Source organism: Palaemon carinicauda, chromosome 25 (genome assembly GCF_036898095.1).
Source record: "Palaemon carinicauda isolate YSFRI2023 chromosome 25, ASM3689809v2, whole genome shotgun sequence".
NCBI lineage: Eukaryota > Metazoa > Arthropoda > Malacostraca > Decapoda > Palaemonidae > Palaemon > Palaemon carinicauda.
Window position 1 is genome coordinate 91,330,035 of NC_090749.1, and position 26,165 is coordinate 91,356,199.

General features: G+C 43.3%; 1 long non-coding RNA gene across 1 annotated transcript; it reads left to right on the plus strand.

The window, feature by feature from the left end:
* The first annotated feature begins 481 nt into the window (after positions 1-481).
* On the plus strand, positions 482-24,647 carry LOC137618701 (uncharacterized). The gene is made up of 5 exons (XR_011039803.1): positions 482-826; positions 8,877-9,034; positions 11,937-12,152; positions 16,222-16,350; positions 23,329-24,647. It is a non-coding gene; the product is annotated as an uncharacterized lncRNA (long non-coding RNA).
* Positions 24,648-26,165: the final 1,518 nt, after the last annotated feature.

Consider the following 26,165-nt stretch of genomic DNA (forward strand, 5'->3'; position numbering starts at 1 on the left):
TATTGATAACTGCCAAAATGAAAAACTCTTAGCTTATACGCTGTAAACATAATTAACTCTGGTCTCTACCCACCTCCTTGGGTGTGAATCAGCTATTATATATTCACCGGCTAAGTTAAATATTTAAAAATGATATTTTAATTATAAAATAAATTTTTGAATATACTTACCCGGTGAATATATAAATAAACAACCCTCCCTTCCTCCCCAATAGAGACGCAGTGGGATGAGAAGAAATTGAAGGTTTTGTTTACATCGAGAGTGGCATCTGGCCGACAGTTGGCGCTGGTGGGCACACCCGCAACCTGCATAGCGATCGCTCGCGAGTTTTTTATGTATGTGTCTGTCGAGCAACAGAGTTGTAGCTATTATATATTCACCGGGTAAGTATATTCAAAAATTTATTTTATAATTAAAATATCATTTTATATTCCTCAGGAAGACGTTGTCATCGCCCTCTGGTATCAAGCTGACTGTCCTAATCTTTGCTGTGGCAGGAGATAACACCCGTCATATTATCAGGAGTCTCACCACAAAGGTGACTAAGACAATCGCCATCCAGCCTCATAGCAGCTCAGCTTATCGGGTTCCACCATTGCTGTGACTCCAGACCCCCTCGTTTTCTTGGGTGTTAGTAAAGTCAATACTGTATTCAATGGAGATGCAGATGGTTCCTTATTCTGCCATTTATAGAAAGAAGAAATGAAGAGGATCAGCTAAATCCAGAAACAATGGAATCCATTGCGTTGAATTCTCTTGTCCAAAGACTGAATGAGACAGGTATTGGCTGAAGGGACATCCACTGAAGACTCCTCTTGTTTCATTGGTGAGTTTGGGAATCAGTTCCCTCTGGATTACTGTTCCCAATGTGTAAGAGGCCGTGTCATAGATCTCAGTGGCCTTTGGGTTAGGTTACTTCCATTTCCATCTTCCCTCTTGACCGTTTGATTGTCTTATCCTCCAGTCTCTGCCCTTCAATTATAAACAAGTCTGGCTTAATCATTCCTTTATGATAATTACTGTATACAGTGTTGTATGATACTGTACCCATAATCATTATCAACTTCTTGCTGAGCTTTAGAAATAAGACCTCACTATTTTATAATACATTACAGTATTGTATTGAACTGTATTCTAATATCTACTGCTAATCAGATTGGTTCCATAACTGGAATACAAACCTACACTATTTATTTAGGGGTATTAGTTTTGGCGTACCTGAAATGACGAGCCATTAAAATTTAATGAGGGTCAACTGCCCATACCGCTAGTTAGCGGGGGTAGGGAGGCTAGCTTGCTACTGCTCCCACTCACACACCGGTGATTTAACTCACTTTTGCTTTTGGCTCGGATGGTATATGGTTGTTGCCGTTCCTCATCCTTCGCCGTTAATGAATTCTTTTGTGCTTTTTCTTTGTGTTAGTGTGTGTGTATGTTGTCTTCTGCGACCTTGCGCTCCTGCCCTGGACTTGATGGCCAGCCCTGCGAAACTTATATGTCAGCAGTGGAGACCGATCGCCACACCTTTTGTCATGCCTGAAGAGGTCAACGGTGTGATAGTAACATCCAGTGTAGTGAGTGTCGGGAGTGGTCTGGCTCTCAGTGGGAGAGGTTTGGATGACGACGGAAGAAGTCTAAGCGGGATATCTCTTTCGAAGGTTCCTTCAAAGGGGGAAAATCTAAGGCTTCTTCTTCAGTCTCCCGACCTTCCTCCAAAGCTCCTACTCATTCGGCCTCTTCCGAGAGACCATCGAGTAGTAACGTAGACCCTTTCAATTGCGGCCAACCCCGGTCTTCGAAAGATGGTCTTGCTTCCCCTAGCGAAGCTGCCCCACTTCTCCCCCCGGGTGAGGTCTTGTCTATGTTTTTTGTTTTACAGGCATGGTCGTCCTTGCTACAGCTCATCCTCCGGGGTGCAAGTGATCAGCCGTTGTCGACTTCGGAGGTAGATCCTCTTGCGCTCATCGACGTTGTGGCGTCAGAGGTGTCTTCTGTGGTTTCTGCCCACGCCCTGCCCCTCCAGACTTTCCAGCTGTTGCTGCTGACTTAGTTTCCCCCATTCCTGATCATCCTTCGAGGGGGAAACTTAGTCCTACATCTGTCCCTCCTGCGAGTGTTTCTCTCCCTCAGTGAAGTTCTCTCAAAGAGACTCCTCTTCGGAGGACTTGTGCTGCTCATTGTCAGCTTTCTGATCCAAGGGCCCCTTGAGGGCGTCTCCGTCGCATAGTTCACCCGCCGCTTCACCTTAGAGGTTGTCCTTCACCATCAGGGAAAAGACGCCTCTTCAGCACTTCAGCCTCGTCTTCGCAGCCGTTCCTCGCAGAGGAGTCTCCACTTCAGTCGTCTCCTGGCCCTCGACCTTCGCTCGTTCCTGGACCTTCTCCTGACAACGCTGCTGCTAGTCCTCAGACTTTGGTCCTGGAATCTTCTGTAGATTGTTAACAATCTCCATCGGTGGATGTTCACCCTTCCAAAGGGTGCATCCCTGTTCCTGAGCTTCCTACCAGCTGACCTGCCAACCTATCATCACCATTCCTGTCACTGGTACAGTCTCTTGAGGCCCTACCTAAGCGTACAGCTGTGCTCCAATGCTCTCCAGCTCGCCAGCGCCCTGCAGTGCACCAGCGTTCTCCAACCTCTCTTCAGCGCCACCCTGCTCTGTCATGCTTTACTCAGCACGCACTCTCTCCAGCTTTTTAGCGCTTTACAACGCTTCGGCGCGGGCCTTCACCAGCTCGTCCTCAGCATCTTCCAGCGCAACCTCGCCACAAAGAGCAATGTTTGCCAGCTCGCCAGCGCTCACCAGCCCGCCTACGATCGCTGGCGCAACAGAGCTCGCCTAAACCTCAGCGTGCGCCCGCGCTACTTCGGTCTCAAGCTCGCCAATGCTGTCTTATACGACAGCTACAGCACTCTAATGCGCGCCAGAGCTCTCCTGCACGTCAACGATCTCCTGCGTGCCAGCGCTTTCCTACGTGCCAGAGCTCTCCTGCGCGCCAACGATCTCCTGCGCACCAACGATCTCCTGCGTGCCAGCGCTTTCCTACATGCCACAGCTCTCCTGCGCGCCAGCCCTCTCTCGCGCGCTAGCGTTCTACCATGCGCCAACACTCTCCTGTGGGGGAGAGCGTTGGCCAGTGCTCTCCAGCAACATCCTGCGCAATCTTAGGGGACTGCACAACACCATGAACATTGTCTTAGTGGGCGCCGCTCTCCTGCATGCCCTTGCTCTCCTGCGCATTCTAAAGAAGCTGCACGGTGCTTTACTGCGTGCCAACGCTCTACGGAACACCAGCGCTCTCCTGCACACTTGTGCTCTCCAATGCACCAGCACTCGCCAACGTGCCAATGCGCCAGCGCTCACCTGCGCACTCGTGCACTGACCAGCAACAGGAACATCACATTGACAGTTCACCATCGCCTCATTCCCCACCCCACAAACGCTTTTCAGTGCTTCCACCAGGGAAAGGGGAACAGGCCTCTACAGTAGGGTTCAGGATTCCGAAACTGCCTTCCTCTATGGCAGACCCACCTACAGCAGAGACTTCTCATAGGGAACCTTCGGTCCCTTTCCTTTCAGGGGATCTGTCTGACAGTGCGTCAGTCAATCAGCAGCCATGGTTCAGTGCTATGGTCAGGGCAGTGGTACAGGCATTCAATCCTCCTCTGTCTGGCCACTCTTTGGAGCATCCCACAGCTTCTCCCCTGAAGAGGAAAAGAGGAGTCTCAGACGCGGTCACTTCCTCTAGGGTAAAGCGGACTCCTGTTAGGCCATCAAGGCCAGCTCCTCATGCATCTTCCTCCGGATACTCTCCTACCTCACCTCTGCCAAGGGAGTCATGTGAGGAAAGACCTCCTCCCTTCCACCTTCGGAAGAAGCCTCCCCTCACACTGAGAGTTCCCCACCACCAACGAAAATCAGAAGGGACACGACATCTCGGCCTTCGGTGTTGGAGACCTACCTCCTTTCTCGGAAGGAGTCCAAGGACTCTTAAGACTCTTTCAGAGTCCTCTTCTAGGACTTGTCTACAGAGACAGCCGGTCACTCGAGGGATGTCTGTGACCCACCCCGAGAAGAGCTCTCGGGGATGGAGGCCGGAGACTTCGCTGCAAGTCCAACGTCGGAAGGAGAGTAAAAAGATTCAGTACATGCATTCTGGCAGGTTGTGACTCTCATAAGGGTTCTCAATGGGTTTACCGACCCAGAGATACTCCCACGGGAGGCTATGGACACGGTCTTAGACTGTGTCTTTGGCACCTAGAAACCTTCAAAGACCAGTGGAGCCTTGCCCTGGTCTCATGGGCTGAAGGGTGCCAGGGCTAAGATCGCCCTACAGCTCTCCGAACATGCCTCCTCCCAACTTTCCGGCTCTGCCATTAAGCTTCTCCCACCTCCTCGTGTCCAACAGAGGAGGTATTTTGAGATTCTGGAGGAGCCTTGTCCAGCTCTTCCTCTCCATCACTCCTTGGAAGAGTTCACCAAGGGAGTCTTTCTAGAAAGAGACTCCAATCGACAGGTCTCCTTCTCGGCATCCAACATCCTTAACCAGAAGAAGGTCATGAAGTACGCCATAGAGGCTACTTTGTGGCTTGATGTCTGATTAGGGACCTTGAGAGTCCTGGTACAAACAGGATTTCTCCAAGGAACATACTAGGAAAGCAATGGAGACTTTCCTGCTCTCAGGCACTCGCACGATCGAGTTTCTCACCCACCAAGTTTCGAACTTGTGGGCGAATACCATACTGAAACGTCGGGATGCGGTGTCTGAGAGGTTCCATCAACAACTTCCAAATGCCCAGATTGCTAGGCTCAAATATTCCTCTCTGGAGGGAGCCCATCTATTCGAGCCTAAGGACATGGAACATACTTCTGAGAGATGGAGGAAGTCCCATCAGGAACTCCTCCATAGGGCTTTGACTTTCAAGCCCTGTAAACCACCAGCTCCTCAGCAGTCCTGTCCAGCCGAGACTAGGATGAAGAGGACAGCAGTGAAGACCACTGTGTCTAAGAAGCCCTAGGCACTAAGTCCTCCAGGGGAGGAAAATATCTTAGATGGGGCGACCGAGGCCGCAAACTAGGATAGGCACTCCCCCTGCTTTTCCACCAGTAGGGGGATGCTGACAAATTTGCTCAGATAGGTGAAAGCAACTCGGAGTCGAAGCCTGGACAATCTCTGTGATTCGTCTCTAGGGTATCGCGTCCCGTTCATACCATCTCTCCCTCCCCTGACCAGGAATCCAGTGTCTATAGACTCCTTTGCCATGGGATCAGCAAAGGGGCTGGCACTTCGGGCAGAAGTCCAGACCCTGTTGAAGAAGAGTGCTCTCCAGGAGGTCCTCAATGGGTCCTCAGGCTTCTTTAGTCGACTCTTTCTTGTGAAAAGGGCGTCTGGAGGCTGGAGACCAGTCATCGACCTCTCAGCTCTGAGCAAGTTTGTCAAACAAACTCCGTTCAGCATGGAGACAGCAGACACAGTCATACTAGTAGTAAGACCACGGGACTTCATGTGCACACTGGACCTAAAGGACGCGTACTTCCATATCCCAATCCATCCGTCTTCAAGGAAGTACTTAAGATTCAGCCTAGACAACAGGAAATACCAGTTCAAGGTGCTGTGCTTCGGTCTTTCCACAGCACCTCGAGTTTTCACCAAAGTGCCCTACTGTCATGTTGGGCACACAGGATTGGCATCCGTCTCCTTCGCTATCTGGACGACTGGCTAATCCTGGCAGACTCGGTGTCAACCCTTCTTCAACACCGAGACAAACTTCTGAGACTTTGCCAAGATCTTGGGATCATGGTAAATCTTGAGAAGTCATCCCTGCATCCTACACAGAGACTGGTATACCTAGGCATGATGATAGACACCAATCTCCACAATGCCTTCCCATCAGACAACAGAATAGCAAGGCTGAGGAAGGTCACAAGACCCTTTCTCAGACGAGAAGAACTTCAAGCCCATACTTGGTTACGTCTCCTCGGTCACCTTTCATCACTGGCCCGTCTAGTTCCCAACGGTTGCCTGGGGATGAGATCTCTCGAGTGGCAACTCAAGTCCCGGTCGAATCAGGCTCTCGATTCCCTGGACATTGGGATCCCCAGGAGATCAGAAGAACAGACGGACCTCGAGTGGTGGATGGCAAACAAGAACCTACGAAACGGAGTGGATCTTCTCGACCTTCTCCCGGATTTGATGCTGTTCTCAGACGCTTCAAAAAAAAAGGGTTGGGGCTCACGTGCTGCACCACTCGACCTCAGGCTTCTCGTCAGAGTCAGAAGAGTACCTCCACATAAATTTCTTAGAGATGAAGGCCGTCTTTCTGGCCCTTCAACAGTTCCGCAAGGGGCACTCAGTGCTGGTGATTAGCGACAATACCACATTAGTGGCTTACATCAACAAGCAAGGAGGTACTTCTTCGCAGCTCATATCCCATTTATCAGTAGAGATACGGAGATGGGCCGAGATTGACTCAATACCACCATCGGCACGCTTCATTCCGGGCAAGAGGAATGTGCTCGCCTGACCTTGTGGGGTTTTCCGACAGTGGATCTCTTCGCAACGGCCCTGAACTAACAAGATGCATTTCACCAACGGTGGGACAACCAACATCGACATTTATGCCTTTCCGCCATTCTGTCTCATGAGGAAGGTACTCAACAAAGCTAGAACATCGGTCAACCTCTCAATGACCTTCATAGCTCCGCTATGGCATCATGCGGAATGGTTTCCGGACCTTCTGCATCTCCTGAAGGAGCCCCAAGAGAACTCTCTCCACGACAAGATCTACTCAAACAACCACATGCCAACATATTCCACAAAGCGGTAGCTTCGCTACGACTTCACAGCAGGAGACTATCCAGCATCTTCTCTCAGAGAGGATTTTCCCAACAAGTTGCAATCAGGATTTCTGGACACCTGCAAATGTCATCAGCAGCAGTCTACCAGGCAAAATGGAAGGTCTTCTGTGGTTGGTGTCGTAGAAGGGTATCTCTCCTCTCGATGCCACTATTCCAGCAATAGCAGAGTTCCTCATGTATTTATGGAGAGAAATGCGCCTGTCAGTCTCGGCGGTAAAAGACTATCGCTCAGCCTTAAGCCTCGCCTTTACACTGAATGGAATGGACATTTCTTCATTGGTAGAACTCTCCTTATTCATATGGAGTTATTAACTTACCTGCCCTCAGTCTGAAATGAGACCTCCCTCATGGAATGTGGTTTGAGTTCTCAGGTCTCTTAAGAGACCTCCCTATGAACCATTACGCCAGATAACAGATCTCCACTTAACTTGGTAGACGGTGTTCTTGCTAGTTTTGGCTTTGGCCAAGCGAGTCAGTGAACTTCATGGTCTCTCATACAACATCGGTCATTCAAGGGCATTGGGAGAGGTAACGTTCAGTTTCGTCCCTGAGTTTATTGCTAAGTCTCAGAACCCTTCTAGATTTCGAGTCTTTGTTCTGTAACAGATGACCCTGATCATCTCTTACTCTGCCCAGAGGAGTTTGATGCTGTACCGTAAGAGAACAGCCGTAGCCCGTCCTCGTGTGGTGCAGTATTTGTCAGCACAGGAAGGACCAAGAGGAGGGTCACCAAGAACACAATCTCAGCATGGATTCGCAAGGTCATAGATCAAGCACTGAATCCAGACCCTCCTCCTTCACGTGGCCCCAGAGCTCATGATTTCAGTGGCGTAGCTACGTCCCAGGCATTCAAGAGGAACTTCCTAGCGACGCAGGTTCTTCAGGCTGGGGTGTGGAAACGACAAACTACATTCACATCCCACTACCTGCAAGACGTGACCCACGTGAGGCTCGATACATTTTATATTGGTTCTGTAGCAGAAGGTTGAGGACACTGTTACTCAGTTTTAGTCTGCGTGAATGAAAAGGTTTGACTGGCTCTTATTCTTTTCTTCATTCTCCCGTCTTGGGGAAAGCAGCATCCTGGGTTCTCTGCACAAGATGACCTCAAACCATGGTAGGTAAACCATGCTCCCTTTTGTACCTAGTATTAAGCTAATACTGTTGTGTCCCCATACCCTAGTGAGGTGGTATTGGGAAATTCTTGGTTACAACATTTTTTCCTAATAAAGACTCGGAATAACTTTACCTGGATGGTCACACTTCTAAATATCTCAACACAAAGCTTGCGTATGCCGCGGATCTTGCATAACAAGGTTTTAGCGAGGCACGGAGACCCCTTATTCTGAGTACTAACATACTCAGATAAGGAGCCCCTGGGTAAAAGCCAAAAGCCAGATTATCAGGGACATCCACCCTTACTAATGGGTGAGTCACCCCTAAATCAATAGCATGAGTTTGTATTCCAGTTGCGGACAAATGTCAAATTCGTAGATAATTTGTCTTTTTCCTAAATATACAAACCTTAGCTATTTGTGCTAACTTTTCCGCCAGCCCTATCCCCCTTGAAGTCCTACTTCCAAGCAAAGTGAGTAGTATGGGTAGTTAACCCTTGCTAAATTTTAATTGCTCGTCATTTCAGCTACGCCGAAAGTAATACCCCTAAATAAATAGCTAAGGTTTGTATCGTTAGGAAAAATACAAATTATCTCCGAATTTGTCATGTTCTTATGTACTGTACTGACTAACCAGGTTCTGTCTATGACCATTTCCTTTGGTGGTCAAGTATACCTATTCTTTTCCAGCCTTGGGTTAGTTTTATTAGTATTCTGTACAACATTATTTTTAGTCAAGTCGAGCATTGTTCAATATTCTTCATAATTTTATGATTTTTATTCCTTAATAATTGAAGCATATTTCTTCATAGGATTTTAAAACATTTGTTCACCACAATATATTGTATTTTATGGTTAAACTTTTACTTTTATTGTATTCTTAAAGATAAATTTTCTTTCAGGGAGACCTTGAAATCATCATTGAAGAAGTCGTACATCCCAACCAAGGCAATGCAAGGAGACTGCTGTGGTCATACTGCCAGCGTACACCATGCATCCAAATCATTCACCTTGCTTCCACATCATTGGATTCAAGCCCATTATCTTCAGCCCAGTCATTGTGTGTTGGTAACAAAGCCCAGCTTTTCCTTCTTCAGTGGGGTAGCCACTTTTATCCATGATTCTAACATCTTCTTCCAACATCAGCATAACATGAGTTTGTTCCTGTGCAGATACAGACTTCCGTGTCATTTATATGGGTTTACTCCCAAGTTGTTTTGCTACAACCAGAAAGAAAAATGTAAAACTGGCAACCATGTATGGTTACCAGGCAGTGCCATAGTTGGGTAGTGCACTTATACCTCTGAGATGCCGAGTCACTCTATTTATAACTGATCTCCCACACCACGATCATGACCCCATGCTGGATTCTTTCTTTCTCCAGGGCTTTTTCTTTCAGTGTGCTTTGTGAGATGAATGGCTTTTGAGGTACAGTACTATACTGACTTTCCCTGGTCGTGAAGGTCGCCCTTGAGGAACGTAAAATGGGACGAAGTTGATCCGCACCCCTTGTGCCCGAAATGCCGTGGTAAGCCGTGTGAAATTTGGTGGTAGTGGCCACCCTCCCAGTGGGAGAAGTTCCATGCACGTTGCAAGAAGAGAGCTAAGAAGGATGGGTCCCCTTCCCCGTCTTCTTCTGTTGAAAGCAAGAAGCCTCTTGTGACCCTCTTAACTGAGGGTGCAGCCATTATCTCCATAATTTTCATATTAGTGAAACTCTTGTTAATGTTTTGTTGCCCTTAGTGCATAGCAAACATGAGTCCCTACCTGACACTTATCCTTCAGCTCCAGCATGGCCTAGACTGGTCTAAGTTCTAATATCTTTAGTTCCACATTATACCAATCTACTCAGATTCCCATCTCCCCCCATGAGTGTGCTCAGTGGTGATCGTCACGCTTTTGTTTCAGATTTTCAGAGCCAAGGTGACTTCTCACTTTAGGAGGACTCTCCAGTAAAAGTGCTGAAGAATTCACCCCACTCTCATCTGAGAACTTCTTCCCATGTGCTGAATGAGAATGACGTGTCCCCCTCAATGGAGGCAGCCATCGTGGAAGGTGCTTACTTTTCCCTGGCTCGTATGCGCCAGTTTGGGTTGCTTTGTACACCAAGGGGCCCGCAACATCACCTTTCTCCACAGAAAGGCCCAACAATTCACCATTGTCTTCTTCGGATGTTGATAGGACATCCACAGTTGTGTCATGACAAATTCCACTGTACAGGTTTGGCTGTTTCATCAGAGTACGAACGTTGGCTCCCCTTTCCCAACATTTCTTTCATAAGGCAAAAGTTATAAGAATGTCAACAAACGTCTCGGCTCCACGTGTCTCAACCACACATATTAGCATACCCTCACGTATTTGGGCTAGTGTTACAGAATATGCGCCATCCCTGCGTGTGAGTGTGCAACTTGATCATGCCACCATCTTATCACTCACTCGTGGGGACACATGACCTAATCGTGTTTTGACTTGATCACGTAGCCTTGCGGAAGGGCCTAATGAACACATGGTACTTATAACTAGCATTACTCCACTTTTCAGAGACCCTCAAAGGTCTCTTTGTGGTGTTGGTGAGCAGCAACTCCAAAGTGGTGACTTACATCTGCTGAGCGATATCCTTGAGCCGAGTCTTTAAACTAAAGGGATTTGATCTCTTTTCCTTGTGGGAGTTATCAGGAGCTTTGAACAGACCTGCCCACCTCAGGAACTCAAACCCCCGTCTTGGGATGTGACGAGGGTCTTGCGGTCCCTCAAGATGGCACCTTACGAACCTTTAAATAGGGCCTCAGACCGAGACCTGTCCCTGAAGAAAGTTTTCCTCTTGGCCCTGTATAATTTAATACCTTCAACTCCTACTGATATGTCAATTGTCGTAATTAACATTCGGATGCCACCATTCACTTTAGGACAATTGACTTATTCAGTATATGTGTAACAATCCAAACCTTGGCATAAGTCTCTTTTTATGGTTTATTTATGAAAGATCTATTTTAATGTTTGTACTGTTCTTAAAATAATTTAATTTTTCATTAAATCTTTTGTATTTTATTTATTTCCTTTTCTCACTGGGCTATTTTTCCTTGTTGGAGCCCTTGGATTTATGGCATCCTGCATTTTCCAAATAGAATAGTAGCTTAGCAACTAGTAATAGTAATAGTGTACCTCATAGGCCGGGTTTAAAGGTTTAAAGGTCGCTCATGAATGGCAGAGGAAGGGACACTGACATTGCCCTAACAAGCAGGACAATGCCCTAGAGACGGACCATATATACAAATGATCAGTGACCAAACCCCCTCCCCACCTGAGCCCCCTCTTCACCCAAGCTAAAACCAGGGAGGGCCAGGCAATGGCTGATGATAACTTAGCAGATAGACCCATGGGTTCCCCCAAATCACCCATCCTTAGCTCACAAAGATTGGTGAGGTTGCAGCCACTAAAGGAACTAACAAGTCCAGAGCCCCTGGGTAAAGCCAAAAGCCAGATTGGCAAGGACGTCCACCCTTCCTAATGGGTGAGTCATCCCTAATAAATAGCGAAGGTTTATATTCCAGTTACGGAACAAATAACAAATTCATAGATAATTTGTATTTTTCCTACTGAAACAAACCTTTAGCTATTTATACAAACTTACCTACCGACCCCATCTCCCTTGAAGTCTTACCTCCAAGCAAAGTGAGGTAAATCACAAGTGTGTGAGTGGCATTGGTAGCAAGGTACCCTCCTACCTCCCGCTAACTAGCGTAATGGGTAGTTAACCCTCGTCAAAATTTTAATGCTCGTCCTTTCAGTTTCACCGAAAATAATACTTCTAATAAATAGCTAAAGGTTTTTATCATTATGAAAAATGCAAAAATTATCTACAAATTTTTCATTTTCACCTAATTAAATTTGAAGTGAACATTATTTTAGATTTCTTTGATTTGTTGTACGAGGATAGTAGCCATCAGGAAGTTATTTTCCAGACTCAAGATGCTTTTATTAAAGACCAGATGATTAGTTTGTCAGCAAATTTGGAAAGGCCCAGAAAGATGGAGATTGGGCTGTGATCGTTGCAGTCGGCATTTGATTAATCCTTTGGAAGAGAGACAGCACCATTTCTAACTCTGCACAGCTAACGGAACATTATCTAGGCCAACGTTTACACAGCAGTTATCTAATTTGGATGGGATGTCTTAATGGTAAGTTTGAAAATGATCTTGTGAATCTTTCTTGTTTTAATTGTCAGGGAGTTTTGTCAGAGAAGAAAGATCTAATCTTTTACATATTCTTTTGTGTAGATTTTCACAAGTGCGTAAAACTACGACAAACTGATCTTGAAAGGTTCGTAGTGTGTAGTAGGGTTGCATTGAGTGATAAGACTAGGGAAGCAGAAGAGAGAGAGAGAGAGAGAGAGAGAGAGAGAGAGAGAGAGAGAGAGAGAGAGAGAGAGAGAGAGAGAGAGAGAGAGAGAGAGAGTGGCTATAAACCCAAGCAGACTGGAATGGGATTTTACATGATCTTTTGTGCTTGAATTGGTCACAATTATATAATAGTGTAGATCCTGTTGTCCCTTTGAATGAGAATCTAATCAACATAATTGATAGGCGTATCCCTTCTCGTGTGCTAAGGTACCGAGTGAAGGACAAACCGTGGTTCAATGATGATTGTAGACGTGCTTTTTTGGAGAAGCAGGAGGCCTATCAACTTTGGAAGGGTAACAGATCAGATTTGACCTGGAACAACTATACTCAGCTTCGAGGTTTTGCTCAGAGAGTTTATGCCTCAACTGAAAAGGAGTACAATTTAACCATAAAAGAAACACTTTCTGGTACAACTCAGGAACATAAATGGTGGTCTACCCTTAAATCTGCACTCTTTGGTGTAGATGCAACAGTTCCTCCTTTACTTAAACCAGATGGCTCAGTCACTCACTGTCCAAAGGAAAAGGCAACCCTTTTGGCTGATGTTTTTGACTGTAAACAGAGTAATGAAAAACTTGAACTTCCTCATTCCTGTTTTCCTGAGGCTAAACTAACTAGTTTAGCTTTTCGATCTCGTGAGATTAAAGCTCTGTTGATGGACCTTGATGCTTATGGAGGTGTAGACCCAAATGGTATTTTTCCTTTGTTTTTTATAAAGACAGCAGATTTCTTAGCTCCAAAGTTATCTGTTATTTTGCGGAAGTTAGCAAGAAGAGGAGCTTTTAGCACTAGTTGGAGAATTGGTAATGTTCTCCTCTATGTAAATGTGTTTGTGGTAGCTCAAGTCCCACTGATTACCGCCCAATTTCCATAACTCCCATATTATCTAAAGTTTTTGAACGTCTTCTGGCAAAACGTCTTAATAGGTTTGCTGAAGGTAATCATCTACTCCCTAGTTTGCAATTTGGTTTTCGTAAAGGCCTTGGAGCATGTGATGCCCTTCTTACAATCTCCAATGCTGTACAGAAATCCCTTGATTGTGGTCGGGAAGTTCGTATGATTGGCCTTGATTTTAGTGCTGCCTTTGACCGTGTTAATCATGAGGCCCTTGTTTTCAAACTGAAACAGTTGGGAGTGGGTGGGTCGTTTCTTAGCATTATTACTGATTTTTTAAGTAATAGATCTCAAAGAGTTGTTGTTGATGGGTACCATAGTGATTATAGGAATGTGATATCCGGTGTTCCACAGGGTAGTGTTCTTGGCCCATTACTTTTCATACTATATACACATGACATGTGGTTTGGCCTAGAAAACAAGCTTGTTGCATATGCAGATGATGCTACTCTCTTTGCATCAATTCCATCCCCTGAATGTAGATCTAGGGTTGGTGAATCCCTTAATAGAGATTTAGTTAGAATTAGTGCATGGTGCAAATTATGGGGTATGAAGTTGAATCCTAACAAAACTCAAAGTATGATTGTAAGTAGGTCAAGGACGGTGGTTCCTCAACATCCGGATCTCAGTATTGATAATGTTTCTTTAAATATGTATGACTCTTTCAAAATTTTAGGTGTGATTCTCGACAGTAAATTTACTTTTGAGAAACATATAAGGTCTGTGTCTTCTTCAATTTCACAAAAAATAGGCTTATTGAGAAAGTCTTTCAAGATTTTCGGTGATCAATCTATTCTGAAGAAGTGTTTTAATTCTTTCATTCTACCTTGTTTTGAGTATTGTTCTCCTGTCTGGTCTTCAGCTGCTGATTCTCATCTTAATTTGTTGGACAGAAACTTACGGTCTATTAAATTTCTTATTCCTGATCTAGATATTAATCTCTGGCACCATCGTTCAATTAGTTCATTATGTATGTTGCATAAGATTTTTCACAACTCTGACCATCCTTTACATTCAGATCTCCCTGGACAATTCTATCCTGTTCGTAATACTAGGCAGGCAGTTAATTCTAATAGCCAGGCCTTCTCCATCACGAGGCTCAATACTACGCAGTACTCTAGAAGTTTTATACCAGCTGTGACCAAGTTGTGGAATGATCTTCCTAATCGGGTGGTTGAATCAGTAGAACCTCAAAATTTCAAAGTTGGAGCAAATGCTTTTTTGTTGACCAGGCGGACATAGTCTTTTTATAGTTTATTTATGACATATTTGTTTTTGATGTTGTTGATAGTTTATTATATGACATGTCTGTTTTGACGTTGTTTCTTATTTTAGAATGATTTATTGTTAATTTGTTCTCTTCATTTATTTATTTCCTTATTTCCTTTCCTCACTGGGCTATTTTTCCCTGTTGGAGCCCCTAGGCTTATAGCATCTTGCTTTTCCAACTAGGGTTGTAGCTTGGATAGTAATAATAATAATAATAATAATAATAAGTGATTGAGTAGCTATGTGATTGAGTGGCTAAGTGAGAGTGGGTGGGTGGCTAAGTGAGTGAGTGGGTGGCTAAGTGAATGACAGAGAGAGAGAGAGAGAGAGAGAGAGAGAGAGAGAGAGAGAGAGAGAGAGAGAGAGAGAGAGATGGGAGTGAGAGGGGGAGTAAGTGAGTGACATCTACACCAACTCAATCATGTACTTCTTATTAAATGGTTTCAACTTTGTATTTCTTTTTGTTGGGAAATTGTAGGAAAAGTAGATTAAAATGGATAAATATATTCTTAAGAAGGATAAAGTTGGAATACTGAACAACCTATTGTAATGTATTAGCTACCACATGGAGCTTACTTAAAAGGGTTCATAGGTATTTTTTTCATAAATTGATTCTTGTTATGCAGTACAGAGAAGCAAGAGGCGAAATCTAACTGAGGCCCTTTGCATCAATAGGCGTAGGAGGTGATGATGATGCAGTACAGAAGGTCCTTCGACTTACAAACATTCGGAGATACAAGAACAAATTCAACTGAAATCATAAATCTTAGATCTTGTATCAAAATTTCATAGACTGTAATGAGATAGAGATATTCTGCAGTAAAACTGTATTATGTCATTTAATACTGTAAGTAAAATGACATTTGCAATGACCTAATCTTTATTTCATAGGAAACAGGAATATTTTTTGACTTGTAGCAGGAAATCATAGGCATCGGAATCAGGTTAGGCTTACCCTAGGCTGAAATTTAACAAGATTCAAATGACAAACAATTCGTCTAACAAACAGCTTCTTGGAACTGATTGAGTTTGTAAGTTGAGGATATTCTCTAACTAACACAAGATACTCGTTTGAAAAACTTCATGATGATGAGAGTGTACTCAGTATTGCACGAAAACTAAAACAGGAGAAAGTTGGATAGGGAGATGTTCAGTTGGAGAAAGTAGAAAGGGAAACGGATGAAAAGTTAAGGAGAAAAAAAATAGTAAGGTTTGAAGGATTGAAAGTGGACCTTTAGAATTGCTTAAAGGACATTTCTTGAAATAACTGAAGATTTCTTAATGCCTTGTCAACACTCGACCATTCCTCTGAAGAGGGACATTTCTCCTGAAGTGCTGTGCTTTACGTCCTGATCTATCTTTCCATTTCCTTTTCGGTTTAGCCATGTCAAAGTCTTGGAGTTGGATTTGGAGATCTTGTTGAACTGTTAAGAAAATAACAGCTTAGTTAGGCCCCAAAAGTACAGTAACTCACTAAGACACTTTGTGAGATAAAAGAAGTCTGTTCTTATTTGACAAAGCCTTTTGGTTAAGTAATTTAACCAAATTAATATAACTAGATAACTGAGTTAGAAAAAATACTTCTTTGTGGCCAACCTTTAAAGCCTTCTGCTGATCATATTTTGCAATGAAAATTCTGAACAACTTCATCGTGAAATGTGTTTAAATGGTTTTCATCTTACAGGTTTTGTGAAATGAAGAAGTCCCTCCATGCGTCGTCTGCACAGTTCATCCTTTGGCACCTGCTTAATTAGGAAGAAAGACAGCCAGCAAAAATGCTTTAGGAACCCTTAGCAAATCCTGCAAGTACCAGGTGAGTTTTCCAATTCTAATCCACTCTGGTAATCTACAAGAGACTTTCAGCCAAGATATTTTGTGATATAAGAAATAGAAATCTTAAAGACTCAAACTTGTTTGCAAATGTCTTTTTAAATATTTAACTTAGCCGGTGAATATATAATAGCTGCTACTCTGCGGCTCGACAGAAAACACACTCAAAAAACTCGCGAGCGATCGCTATGAAGGTTGCGGGTGTGCCCACCAGCGCCAACTATCGGCCAGATACCACTCTTGCATGTAAACAAACCCTTCAATTCTTCTCTGTCGACCTTGACGACAAGACGTATCATTACTCGCTGTATCACCTGGAGTTTTCTCAACATATTTGGTGAAGTACTTCCTTTTGGTTTGAGCTTTCGCAGTGCAGGTGTTTTATCTTCAACTTAAATCTTGAACTCGTTTTTGGATAGATTTAATTTTTGATGACTTTGGATTGTTTTTTGGACTTTTAAATGGCCGACCCTTCCCTTAGTACGGAAGTGTGTTTTAGGCTTTTAGCAATTATCTTATCACGTTCTAAATTAATTATAGATTTTCCTCTATATATTTTATACAACCGCCTTTATTAGGCCTCTTCGATTAGTTTTCCATTTATAATAAACATCAAGATAAATTTTAATGATTTGTTTATATGCGACCTTTCCTGAGAGTAGGCGGTCCTAACTTGGAAACCGAAGTTAAACAACGTTGAGCCCTTTCAATCGTAAATAACTTTTACAGAGCTAATGATTTAAAACTTATTAAATGAATATTTTTTAGTAGATATTTTATGAAAGATTTTCTTTGAATAGTCTTCGTACTGTTTCAAAGATGAACTAACGTTTAGTTTATTTATGCTACGCAGTTTGCGCTCTATCGTTACGATAGAGAGAGAGAGTATCACGGTTTCACTTTGCAGAAAGAGTAAATCGATTCTGACGTTTGTTCATTTTTCTTTCAAAGCTTAAATGTTTTAAATTCTATTTTAAAAGAACTTTTTAATTGAAAAACCTTTCAGTTTTTTCCTTTGGTCAAATAACCTGTTTATTGACGAAACGTAAGTGGGCTCTTCTCTTCGGTGCGAAATCAAGAGAGAGAGAGAGAAAGAGATAGAGACGGAGAGAGAGAGAGAGGAGAGAGAACGTTCCGATCTTTATTCTCGTCCCAAGCGAGTAACGTTGTTCTCGAGTTACTCTCGTCCCTAGTCTCTGTACGGGGAGAAAGGATAAAACGTTTTTAGTTTTTATTCTCGTCCCAAGGCACTGTACGGTGAGAGATTGAAAACGTAGTTTTGAATGAACTAGTGTTTAGTCTCTTTCCCAGCCACTGATCTTTTTATCTTAAAATATGTTTACTGTTTTTTGCTTGTATTAATGTGCTTACATTATACGACTGATTTCGCAATTATAACCTTTTGATGAGGGTAGAATTGCGTGCTTCAGGTAGAAATCAGTTTTATTCATACCTAATGTGAATTGTTAAAAAATTCGATTTCAGTGAAATAAGTGCAAAACCGAAAATCGTAGTGATAAAGTGATATTGCTCAAAGTGTTATCAGTGTTGCGACCGAGGGTTCGTCTGTTCGTGCCTGTCGTTCGCCTAGTCCGAGACCTCTTGCAAGCTCCCAAGCCCAGGGGAGAAGTAATGTCGTACGACTTATGGGTTCGAGAGGCCTTGATCAGCGAACAGACGTTCCCTCTATGGTATCAGGCGTATCTCACCAAGATCACCCCTACCATAAGGCGAGAGAGACGATTTTCTCCTCGTCATCCGAAGGCTTTTCGCATAAGAAACCGTGGAACAAGGTTTCGAGGCCCTTTAAGCGAAAGTCAGTCCTTTCAGGACAGGTCCAGCGTCCTGGTTTTAACTATTAGGACAGCTCTGACCCTATGCAGTCATCGGAAGACTGCTCGCCGCCTAAACAAAAGCGTAACACAGGCTCCGAGAGTCTTTTTGTAGGCAAGGTTTTGCAGTCACAGACGTTACCCTCGTCTCTTACCGCAACCATTCCCGTTGATCCTAAATGGGTTGTACGGCAAGACATGCAGAATAAGCTTGCCTCTCTTATGGAAGACTATTCTGCCGATAAGGTTCACGTTGATCCTAGCCGTTTATCTCATCGAGCTCCTGGCCTTCAGCCGCCCAAACGAACCTTTGTGCGTCCTGTTGACGTTGGCGTAGCTAAGTCACGTCAGTCACGATATGTAGAGCCTCACTCGATGCGGTCACGTGTTGATTTTCAGCCGCATTTGGACGTTAGGCCGCTTCCTAATGCTCCTGTTGACGTTCAGGACGTTCGCCAACCAGCGGAGTTGACTTGTTTTGACGCTGAGCGTCAACTACCAGTCTAGAGTTGTTTTGACTGCTCAGACTAGGCAGTCAAAACAGTCTCGAGTGGACGCCGAGCGTCCTCCTGCACCTGTTGTTGTTGACAGTTCACAGACTGTTACGCAGTTACATGACGTTGCGTCCTGGTCCGCTACTAATGCACCAGTGCGTGTGGACTCTGCTTGTAAAGCATTGCCACCACGGTAGGTCTCTCCCTTGCTTGAGACTCGGCTATTGTCGGACAAGGTTCCTTCAGATGAGGAAGTTGCTGTTCCCCCTCCTACTGATATTCCCTTGAGGACTCTGTCAGACGGAGAGGAGCCTAAAGCTGCTTAGCCCTCTATGGACTTTAAATAAATCATGCTGATTTTTAAGGATCTTTGTCCGGATCTTTTTGTAACTGCTGCTCCTCGTTCGCCTAAACGTCAGAGTTTACACTAGGCCTAGCTACTTCGAAGCCGTTGTTTTATAAGCTAGTGCTCTCTCGCTCTTCTAAGAGAGCTTTAAGTTTGCTAGGCGACTGGTTTATCACCAGGAGGAGTTTGGGGGAGACAGCCTTTGCTTTCCCTACTTTTAAGCTGGCTTATAGAGCGAGAGTCTGATATGACGAGAGAAGTTCTCGGCTTGGGAGTTCCTGCCTCTGCCCAGATAGACTTCTCAAACCTCATAGACTCTCCCTGGCGCCTGGCCATGAGACGCTCCAAGATTTTATGGTCGACTTCAGAGCTATTTTCGAGCGTTTGAAGTTTTGCTGTACAATTATGTCATGCATAAACAAGGCTTTCAGGGATGGCTCCAATGATCTGACAGCCACGTTCTCTGCAGGAACAAGTCCCTCAGGGATGGCTCCAATGATCTGGCAGCCATGTTCACTGCAGGAGTACGTAAGAGGCAAGTGCGCTCAATGTGTTCATTGTCAAGACAAACTTCACGATGAAGTCTACCAGGCTGTCTTGACAGCATTTATGGAAGGCGACTGGATGGTCTCTCTCGACCTTCAGGAGGCATACTTCCACATTCCTATACACCCGGCCCAACCGTTTCTGAGGTTTGTTTATAGGAATGTGGGGTACCAGTTTCGAGCCCTGTGCTTTGGCCTTAGTCCTGCTCCTCTCGTGTTTACGAGGCTCATGAGGAATGTGGCAAAATCCCTCCATCTATCGGGGATCCGAGCCTCCCTGTACTTGGACGACTGGCTTCTCAGAGCATCGTCCAGTCTTCGCTGTCTGCAGGATCTACATTGGACGTTGAATCTGGCCAGGGAGTTGGGACTTTTGGTCAACCTAAAAGTCCCAACTGATCCCATCCCAGATTATTCTATATTTGGGGATGGAGATTCGCAGTCCAGTTTTTTTCGGGCTTTTCCGTCTGCCACCGAATAGAACAAGCCCTGCTCGAAGTCCAACTAATGCTGAAAAGAAAACGTTTGTTCAGTCAGGAGTTGGAACAGTCTCGTAGGGACTCTCTCATCCCTGGAGCAGTTTGTCTCACTAGGGAGACTACACTTTTTGCCTCTCCGGTTCCATCTAGCCTCTCACTGGAACTAGGACAAGACGTTAGAGACGGTATCATTCCCAGTCTCCGAACCAGTAAAGGCATGCCTGAAATGGTGGGACAGCAATATCAGTCTGAGAGAGGGACTATCCCTAGCAGTCAAGAACCCAAACCACGTGTTGTTCTCAGACGCGTCGGATTTGGGTTGGGTGCGACTCTGGACGGTCGGGAATGCTCGGGTCTGTGGACCTCAAGTCAGAAGAGCATGCACATCAACGGCAAGGAGCTATTAGCAGTCCACTTGGCCTTGATGATATTCGAAAGCTTCTTCGAAACTAAGTGGTAGAGGTCAACTCAGACAACACCACAACTTTGGCGTACATCTCCAAGCAAGGAGGCACACACTCCTTCACGCTGCTCGAGATCACAAGGGACCTTCTCTTTTGGTCAAGAAATCGAGGCATCTCCCTGTTGACGAGATTCATCCAGGGGGACTTGAACGTCTTGGCAGACTGTCTCAGTCAGAGGGGTCAGGTGATACCCACGGAATGGACCCTCCACAAGGACGTGGGCAAGAGTCTTTGGGCTACTTGGGGTCAACCCACCATAGACCTCTTTGCCTCCTCGTTGACCAAAAGGTTACCAATCTATTGTTCTCCAGTCCTAGATACAGAAGCAATCCACATAGACGCGTTTCTACTGGATTGGTCTCTACTGGACTTATATGCATTCCCACCATTCAAGATAGTCAACAAGGTACTGCAGAAGTTCGCCTCTCACGAAGGGACAAGGTTGACGTTGGTTGCTACCCTCTGGCCCGCGAGAGAGTGGTTCACCGAGGTACTTCAATGGCTGGTAGACTTTCCAAGAAGTCTTCCTCTAAGGGTAGATCTGTTACGTCAGCCCCACGTAAAGAATGTCCATCAAAGCCTCCCCGCTCTTCGTCTGACTTCCTTCACACTATCGAAAGACTCTCAAGAGCTCGAGGCTTTTCGAAGGAGGCAGCCAGTGCGATTGCAAGAGCGAGGAGAGCTTCTACCATTAGAGTATACCAGTTGAAGTGGGAAGTCTTTTGAGACTGGTGCAAGTCAGCATCTGTGTCCTCGTCCAGTACCTCTGTAGCCCAAATCGCAGATTTTCTTTTACATCTGAGAAAGGTTCGCTCCCTTTCAGCTCCCACGATTAAGGGCTACAGGAGCATGTTGGCTTCGGTCTTTCGACATAGAGGCTTAGATCTTTCCAACAATAAAGATCTCCAAGATCTCCTTAAGTCTTTCGAGACCTCTAAGGAACGTCGTTTGGCAACTCCTGGATGGAACTTAGACGTGGTCATAAGGTTCCTCATGTCAGACAGGTTTGAGCCATTACATTCAGCCTCCCTGAAGGATCTCACCCTCAAGACACTTTTCCTAGTGTGCTTGGCTTCGGCTAAAAGGGTCAGTGAATTTCATGCCTTCAGTAAGAACATCGGTTTTTTCTACAGAAAAAGCCACTTGTTCACTTCTACTTGGTTTCCTGGCCAAAAAATGAACTGCCTTCTCGTCCTTGGCCTAAATCTTTTGATATTCCTTGCTTATCAGAGATCGTAGGCAACGAACTGGAAAGAGTATTATGTCCTGTTAGAGCTCTTAAGATCTATTTAGCTCGTACTAAGTCATTACGAGGTAAATCTGAGGCATTATGGTGCTCAGTTAAGAAACCATCATTGCCTATGTCAAAGAATGCTTTGTCATTTTTTATCAGATTTTTTAATACGAGAAGCTCATTCTCACTTGAATGAGAAGACCGATGTTTGCTTAAGGTTAAGACGCATGAAGTTAGAGCTATAGCAACCTCCGTGGCCTTCAAGCAAAATAAATCTCTGCAAAGTATTATGGACGCGACTTTTTGGAGAAGCAAGTCAGTGTTCGCGTCATTTTACTTAAAAGATGTCCAGACTCTTTACGAGGACTGCTACACACTGGGTCCATTCGTTGCAGCGAGTGCAGTAGTGGGTGAGGGTTCTACCACTACATTACCCTAATTCCAATATCCTTTTTAATCTGTCTCTTGAAATGTTTTTTAATATTGTTTTTTGGGCTGTACGGAAGGCTAAGAAGCCTTTCGCATCCTTGTTGATTTGGCGGGTGGTCAAAGTCATTTCTTGAGAGCGCCCAGATTAGGGGTTTGATGAGGTCCTGTTAGTATGGGTTGCAGCCCTTGATACTTCAGCTCCTGGGAGTCTTTCAGCATCCTAAGAGGATCGCTGGGCTTCGTGAGGAAGACAGACTTACAAGGCAGAGTAATCGTCTAAGTCAACTTCCTTACCAGGTACCTATATATTTTGGTTTTGTTATATTGATAACTGTCAAAAACTCTTAGCTTATACGCTGTAAACTTAATTAACTCTGGTCTCTACCCACCGCCTTGGGTGTGAATCAGCTATTATATATTCACTGGCTAAGTTAAATATTTAAAAATGATATTTTAATTATAAAATAAATTTTTGAATATACTTACCCGGTGAATATATAAATTAAAGGCCCTCCCTTCCTCCCCAATAGAAACGCAGCGGGACGAGAAGAATTGAAGGGTTTGTTTACATGCAAGAGTGGTATCTGGCCGATAGTTGGCGCTGGTGGGCACACCCGCAAACTTCATAGCGATCGCTCGCGAGTTTTTTGAGTGTGTTTTCTGTCGAGCCGCTGAGTAGCAGCTATTATATATTCACCGGGTAAGTATATTCAAAAATTTATTTTATAATTAAAATATCATTTTTCTGTTGAACAGGTTGATATAAGTCTTGTTTCATAGTTTATATATGACTGATCTATTTTAATGTTGTTACTGGTCATAATATAATTTGTGATGCTTCTTGTTATATATCATTTATAGTATACTGAACACTTCTCTATTTCTATTCTTCACTTGTTTACTTTCCTGTAGGAGCCCTTGGCTTGTAGCATCCTGCTTTTCCAAATAGGGTTGTAGCTAGGGTAGTAATAATGAAAAAGTGATAAAAATATTAACGATAGTAAATGTTGAAGCTTTTTATTAATAGTCTAGACCATTTTCCAATTAATCCTTAAGCCTTTTTGAAAATCTGTCTGCCATTGATTATTGTAACTAACCCAAAAGAGTGTTTTATTCATGTATTTATTTTCTCTTACAGGAAGTGAATCCTGTTTCTGGATTGTCACCACAAACAATCTTTAAATCAGATTATTCCATGACTGATTGAAATTTGGTGCCTTAACATCCTCTGTCTGTGGCACCAGGATTCCAGAACATTCCAGCCAGACCACTCCATCTCAGCCACTTATAATTAGTTCTTAGTGAAGTTTGATTCATTTTACATCTGGACATTTTAAAATACTTACAAAAGTCTTAACTTTTACACAGCAATGGTGTCAGACCAGTCAGGATTACAGATGTTTTCCAAATTTTGAGATTTCTGTAGGGTTCATTGCCCCCATTCACAAGTTCATTTTAAAATTTTTTATATTTTACTATAGTTACGTACATATTGACTTTGAAAATAATGTCTGTGTGGGTAATTTTGCCAGAGGGTGCACAACTTCTGGACTCCAGTGAGGCTGTAACTAAAGCTGCCGTATCAGGTTCATATCAGCTTCCCCTGTAAGGCTTCAGTTCTTGCGGATGAAGCAATAGTTATCGTTTCCCAAAGAGAGGTCAGATTAAAAAAACCTATGGTATTGAGTTTATAATGTGAGAGATTGTGATATCCATTAATTATACTATAAATTTATTTGACCAAGTTTGGAGGGCTGTTATGCAACTTATAAAAATCCATTGGTAAATGCTTTGATGCCATGAACCTATAGAAAATATTTTCCCATACAATTTGAGGCGTTAATAGATTGATTCAATTTCTGTGGATTTCTCAGTTGGATTTAGTAGAAATCATTGAATAAAAAAGTTAATATTTCTTTACCAACAATACTTCATTTTTCAAATCGAGAGTTTTGACATTTTAGATCTGTAAAAGTAATTCCCCTCTGATGTTTTCAGTGATTCTCGAAGTGACACAGAAGTCCTTCATCAAGTTTTGACTTTGAAAATCTTATGCAAAATTAAATAAGTTAAATCTTTTAATATTATCATTATTAATGTTGGGGTACGTGATCTAAGGTATTGGAAGGGAAGCATTGAGGAAATTGATTTTGAGAAATCATTAGAACTTTGAATTTATCAAATGTTTTTCAGTGATTGTTTGTTGATGAGTCCGTTTAAGGAATTTTGCTAGAATATTCATCTTATTTCAATAGATTTCTAAAGAATTATATTTCAAATTAAGATTATTTTTAGTCTCAAATTCTCCTGGCCAATCCTATGAGGACTTAGGAGCCTCTGTAACTTAAACGTCAAACAATTTATTCTTTTTGAGCATCAAATTTTGTTATTAGAATTATTTATGAGTTAAACTGACTACTGACTCAACCTCCTAAGCTCTCAACCAGCTCTCCTATTTCCTGACTGGTCTGTCACTGTTGGTATTAGTAAGATGTGAAGGTAGTAATCTGTGAAGACCACCTGTAAAATGATGGTATGTTGTTACACATTTACTCTTGAGGCAATGTCTTCTGGTTAGGGACCTTCTCTCGACAGTCTCTCATAGGTTGTGTTCTCTCAGTCATGTGACTCAGTCTATACAATGTAAGGATATTTAGTCAGTACCGAGACTTGAAGCATTGCAGTGTATTGCCTCTGGAGTAAATGGATATGATTCTGTCAGTGGTGTTTTAGAGTTAAGTTTAGTTTAAGGATTTAGCATTTGGTCTCAGAAAACTATTTTATTTTGTATTTAAATGTAAAGTATAGGCAAACCACAGTTTTAAGCACAGTAAATATGTGTGTTTGTTTGTGAGAGAGAGAGAGAGAGAGAGAGAGAGAGAGAGAGAGAGAGAGAGAGAGTGTGTGTGCACATGTGTGTGAGAGAGAGAGAGAGAGAGATAGTGTGTGTGTGTGTGTGTGTGCGTGCGTGCGTGGAAAAAGACAGAAAATTCTTTTGGGTGAGAAAAAACTTGGATATTTTTGAAGATGATTGAAGCAGCCTCTCTTGCTCGTCTCGTGGAGGTTCCACTGCGAGAAGGTTCAACTCATAACAAACCCTTAAACCTGAACCTTTGAGAATTGTGCTCAAGCTTTTCCTTGGTTAACTTACAGGCTCTCAATGTGACCCATTGCCAAGGTCTGTTGCAACAGTGTGCCTCATTTTCCTTCTATTTAGTTTTACTGGCCTCTTAGTCTTCTTCCTGTTGAAGATACAGTCATTTAATATTACTGCAAAACTTCTGTATACTTTTATAGAAGTACAGACACAGGAATTCCTGATGACTGTACATTCAAGTCCTCCACTTGAATCTAACAATTAGTCTCTTTTTGAAATATTACTTAATGATTCAATTAATCTTCTTTCATAACTATCGCTTAATGACTTCCTGTCCGTCTAACCACTTCAATTTAGGGATAGTGGAACATAAACAATTGAATGTTGTTATCATGATTTGTTAGGTAACTTAGTTTTTTATAACTAGTAGTATTTAAGTTTGAAGATTCACCTTTCCTTAAGCTGTGAAGGATTCAAAGTGTGTGTTTTATCAAATCAGGGTTTAATTTGAATGATATTCTGTACAGGATATTTCTAGGGTTCTAGAGAATTGATTTTTGGATATCAGTAAAAGGTTAATGATATAATATACAGTACAGAGAGTTCCTTAATGGAAAATAAGAAGAGGTAGGAAATGATGATGCTGTTTTAGATACAGACTTGATAAGTCAAACTACGATTTCAGTGGACTCGTCTCCTACTGGCCGTGTTTCAAATTCGTGTTAGATTTTTGTTTCTTAAGAGTTAGAGTAACTGGTTTTTTAATGCTATATCTATTCATGACTGTTTCAGATGATATGTTCAACTATGATAGTTCCCCTTTAGGAAGAGGGATTCCCTTGACCCTATAAAACAGAAATGTGGCTCTTGTGGTTATC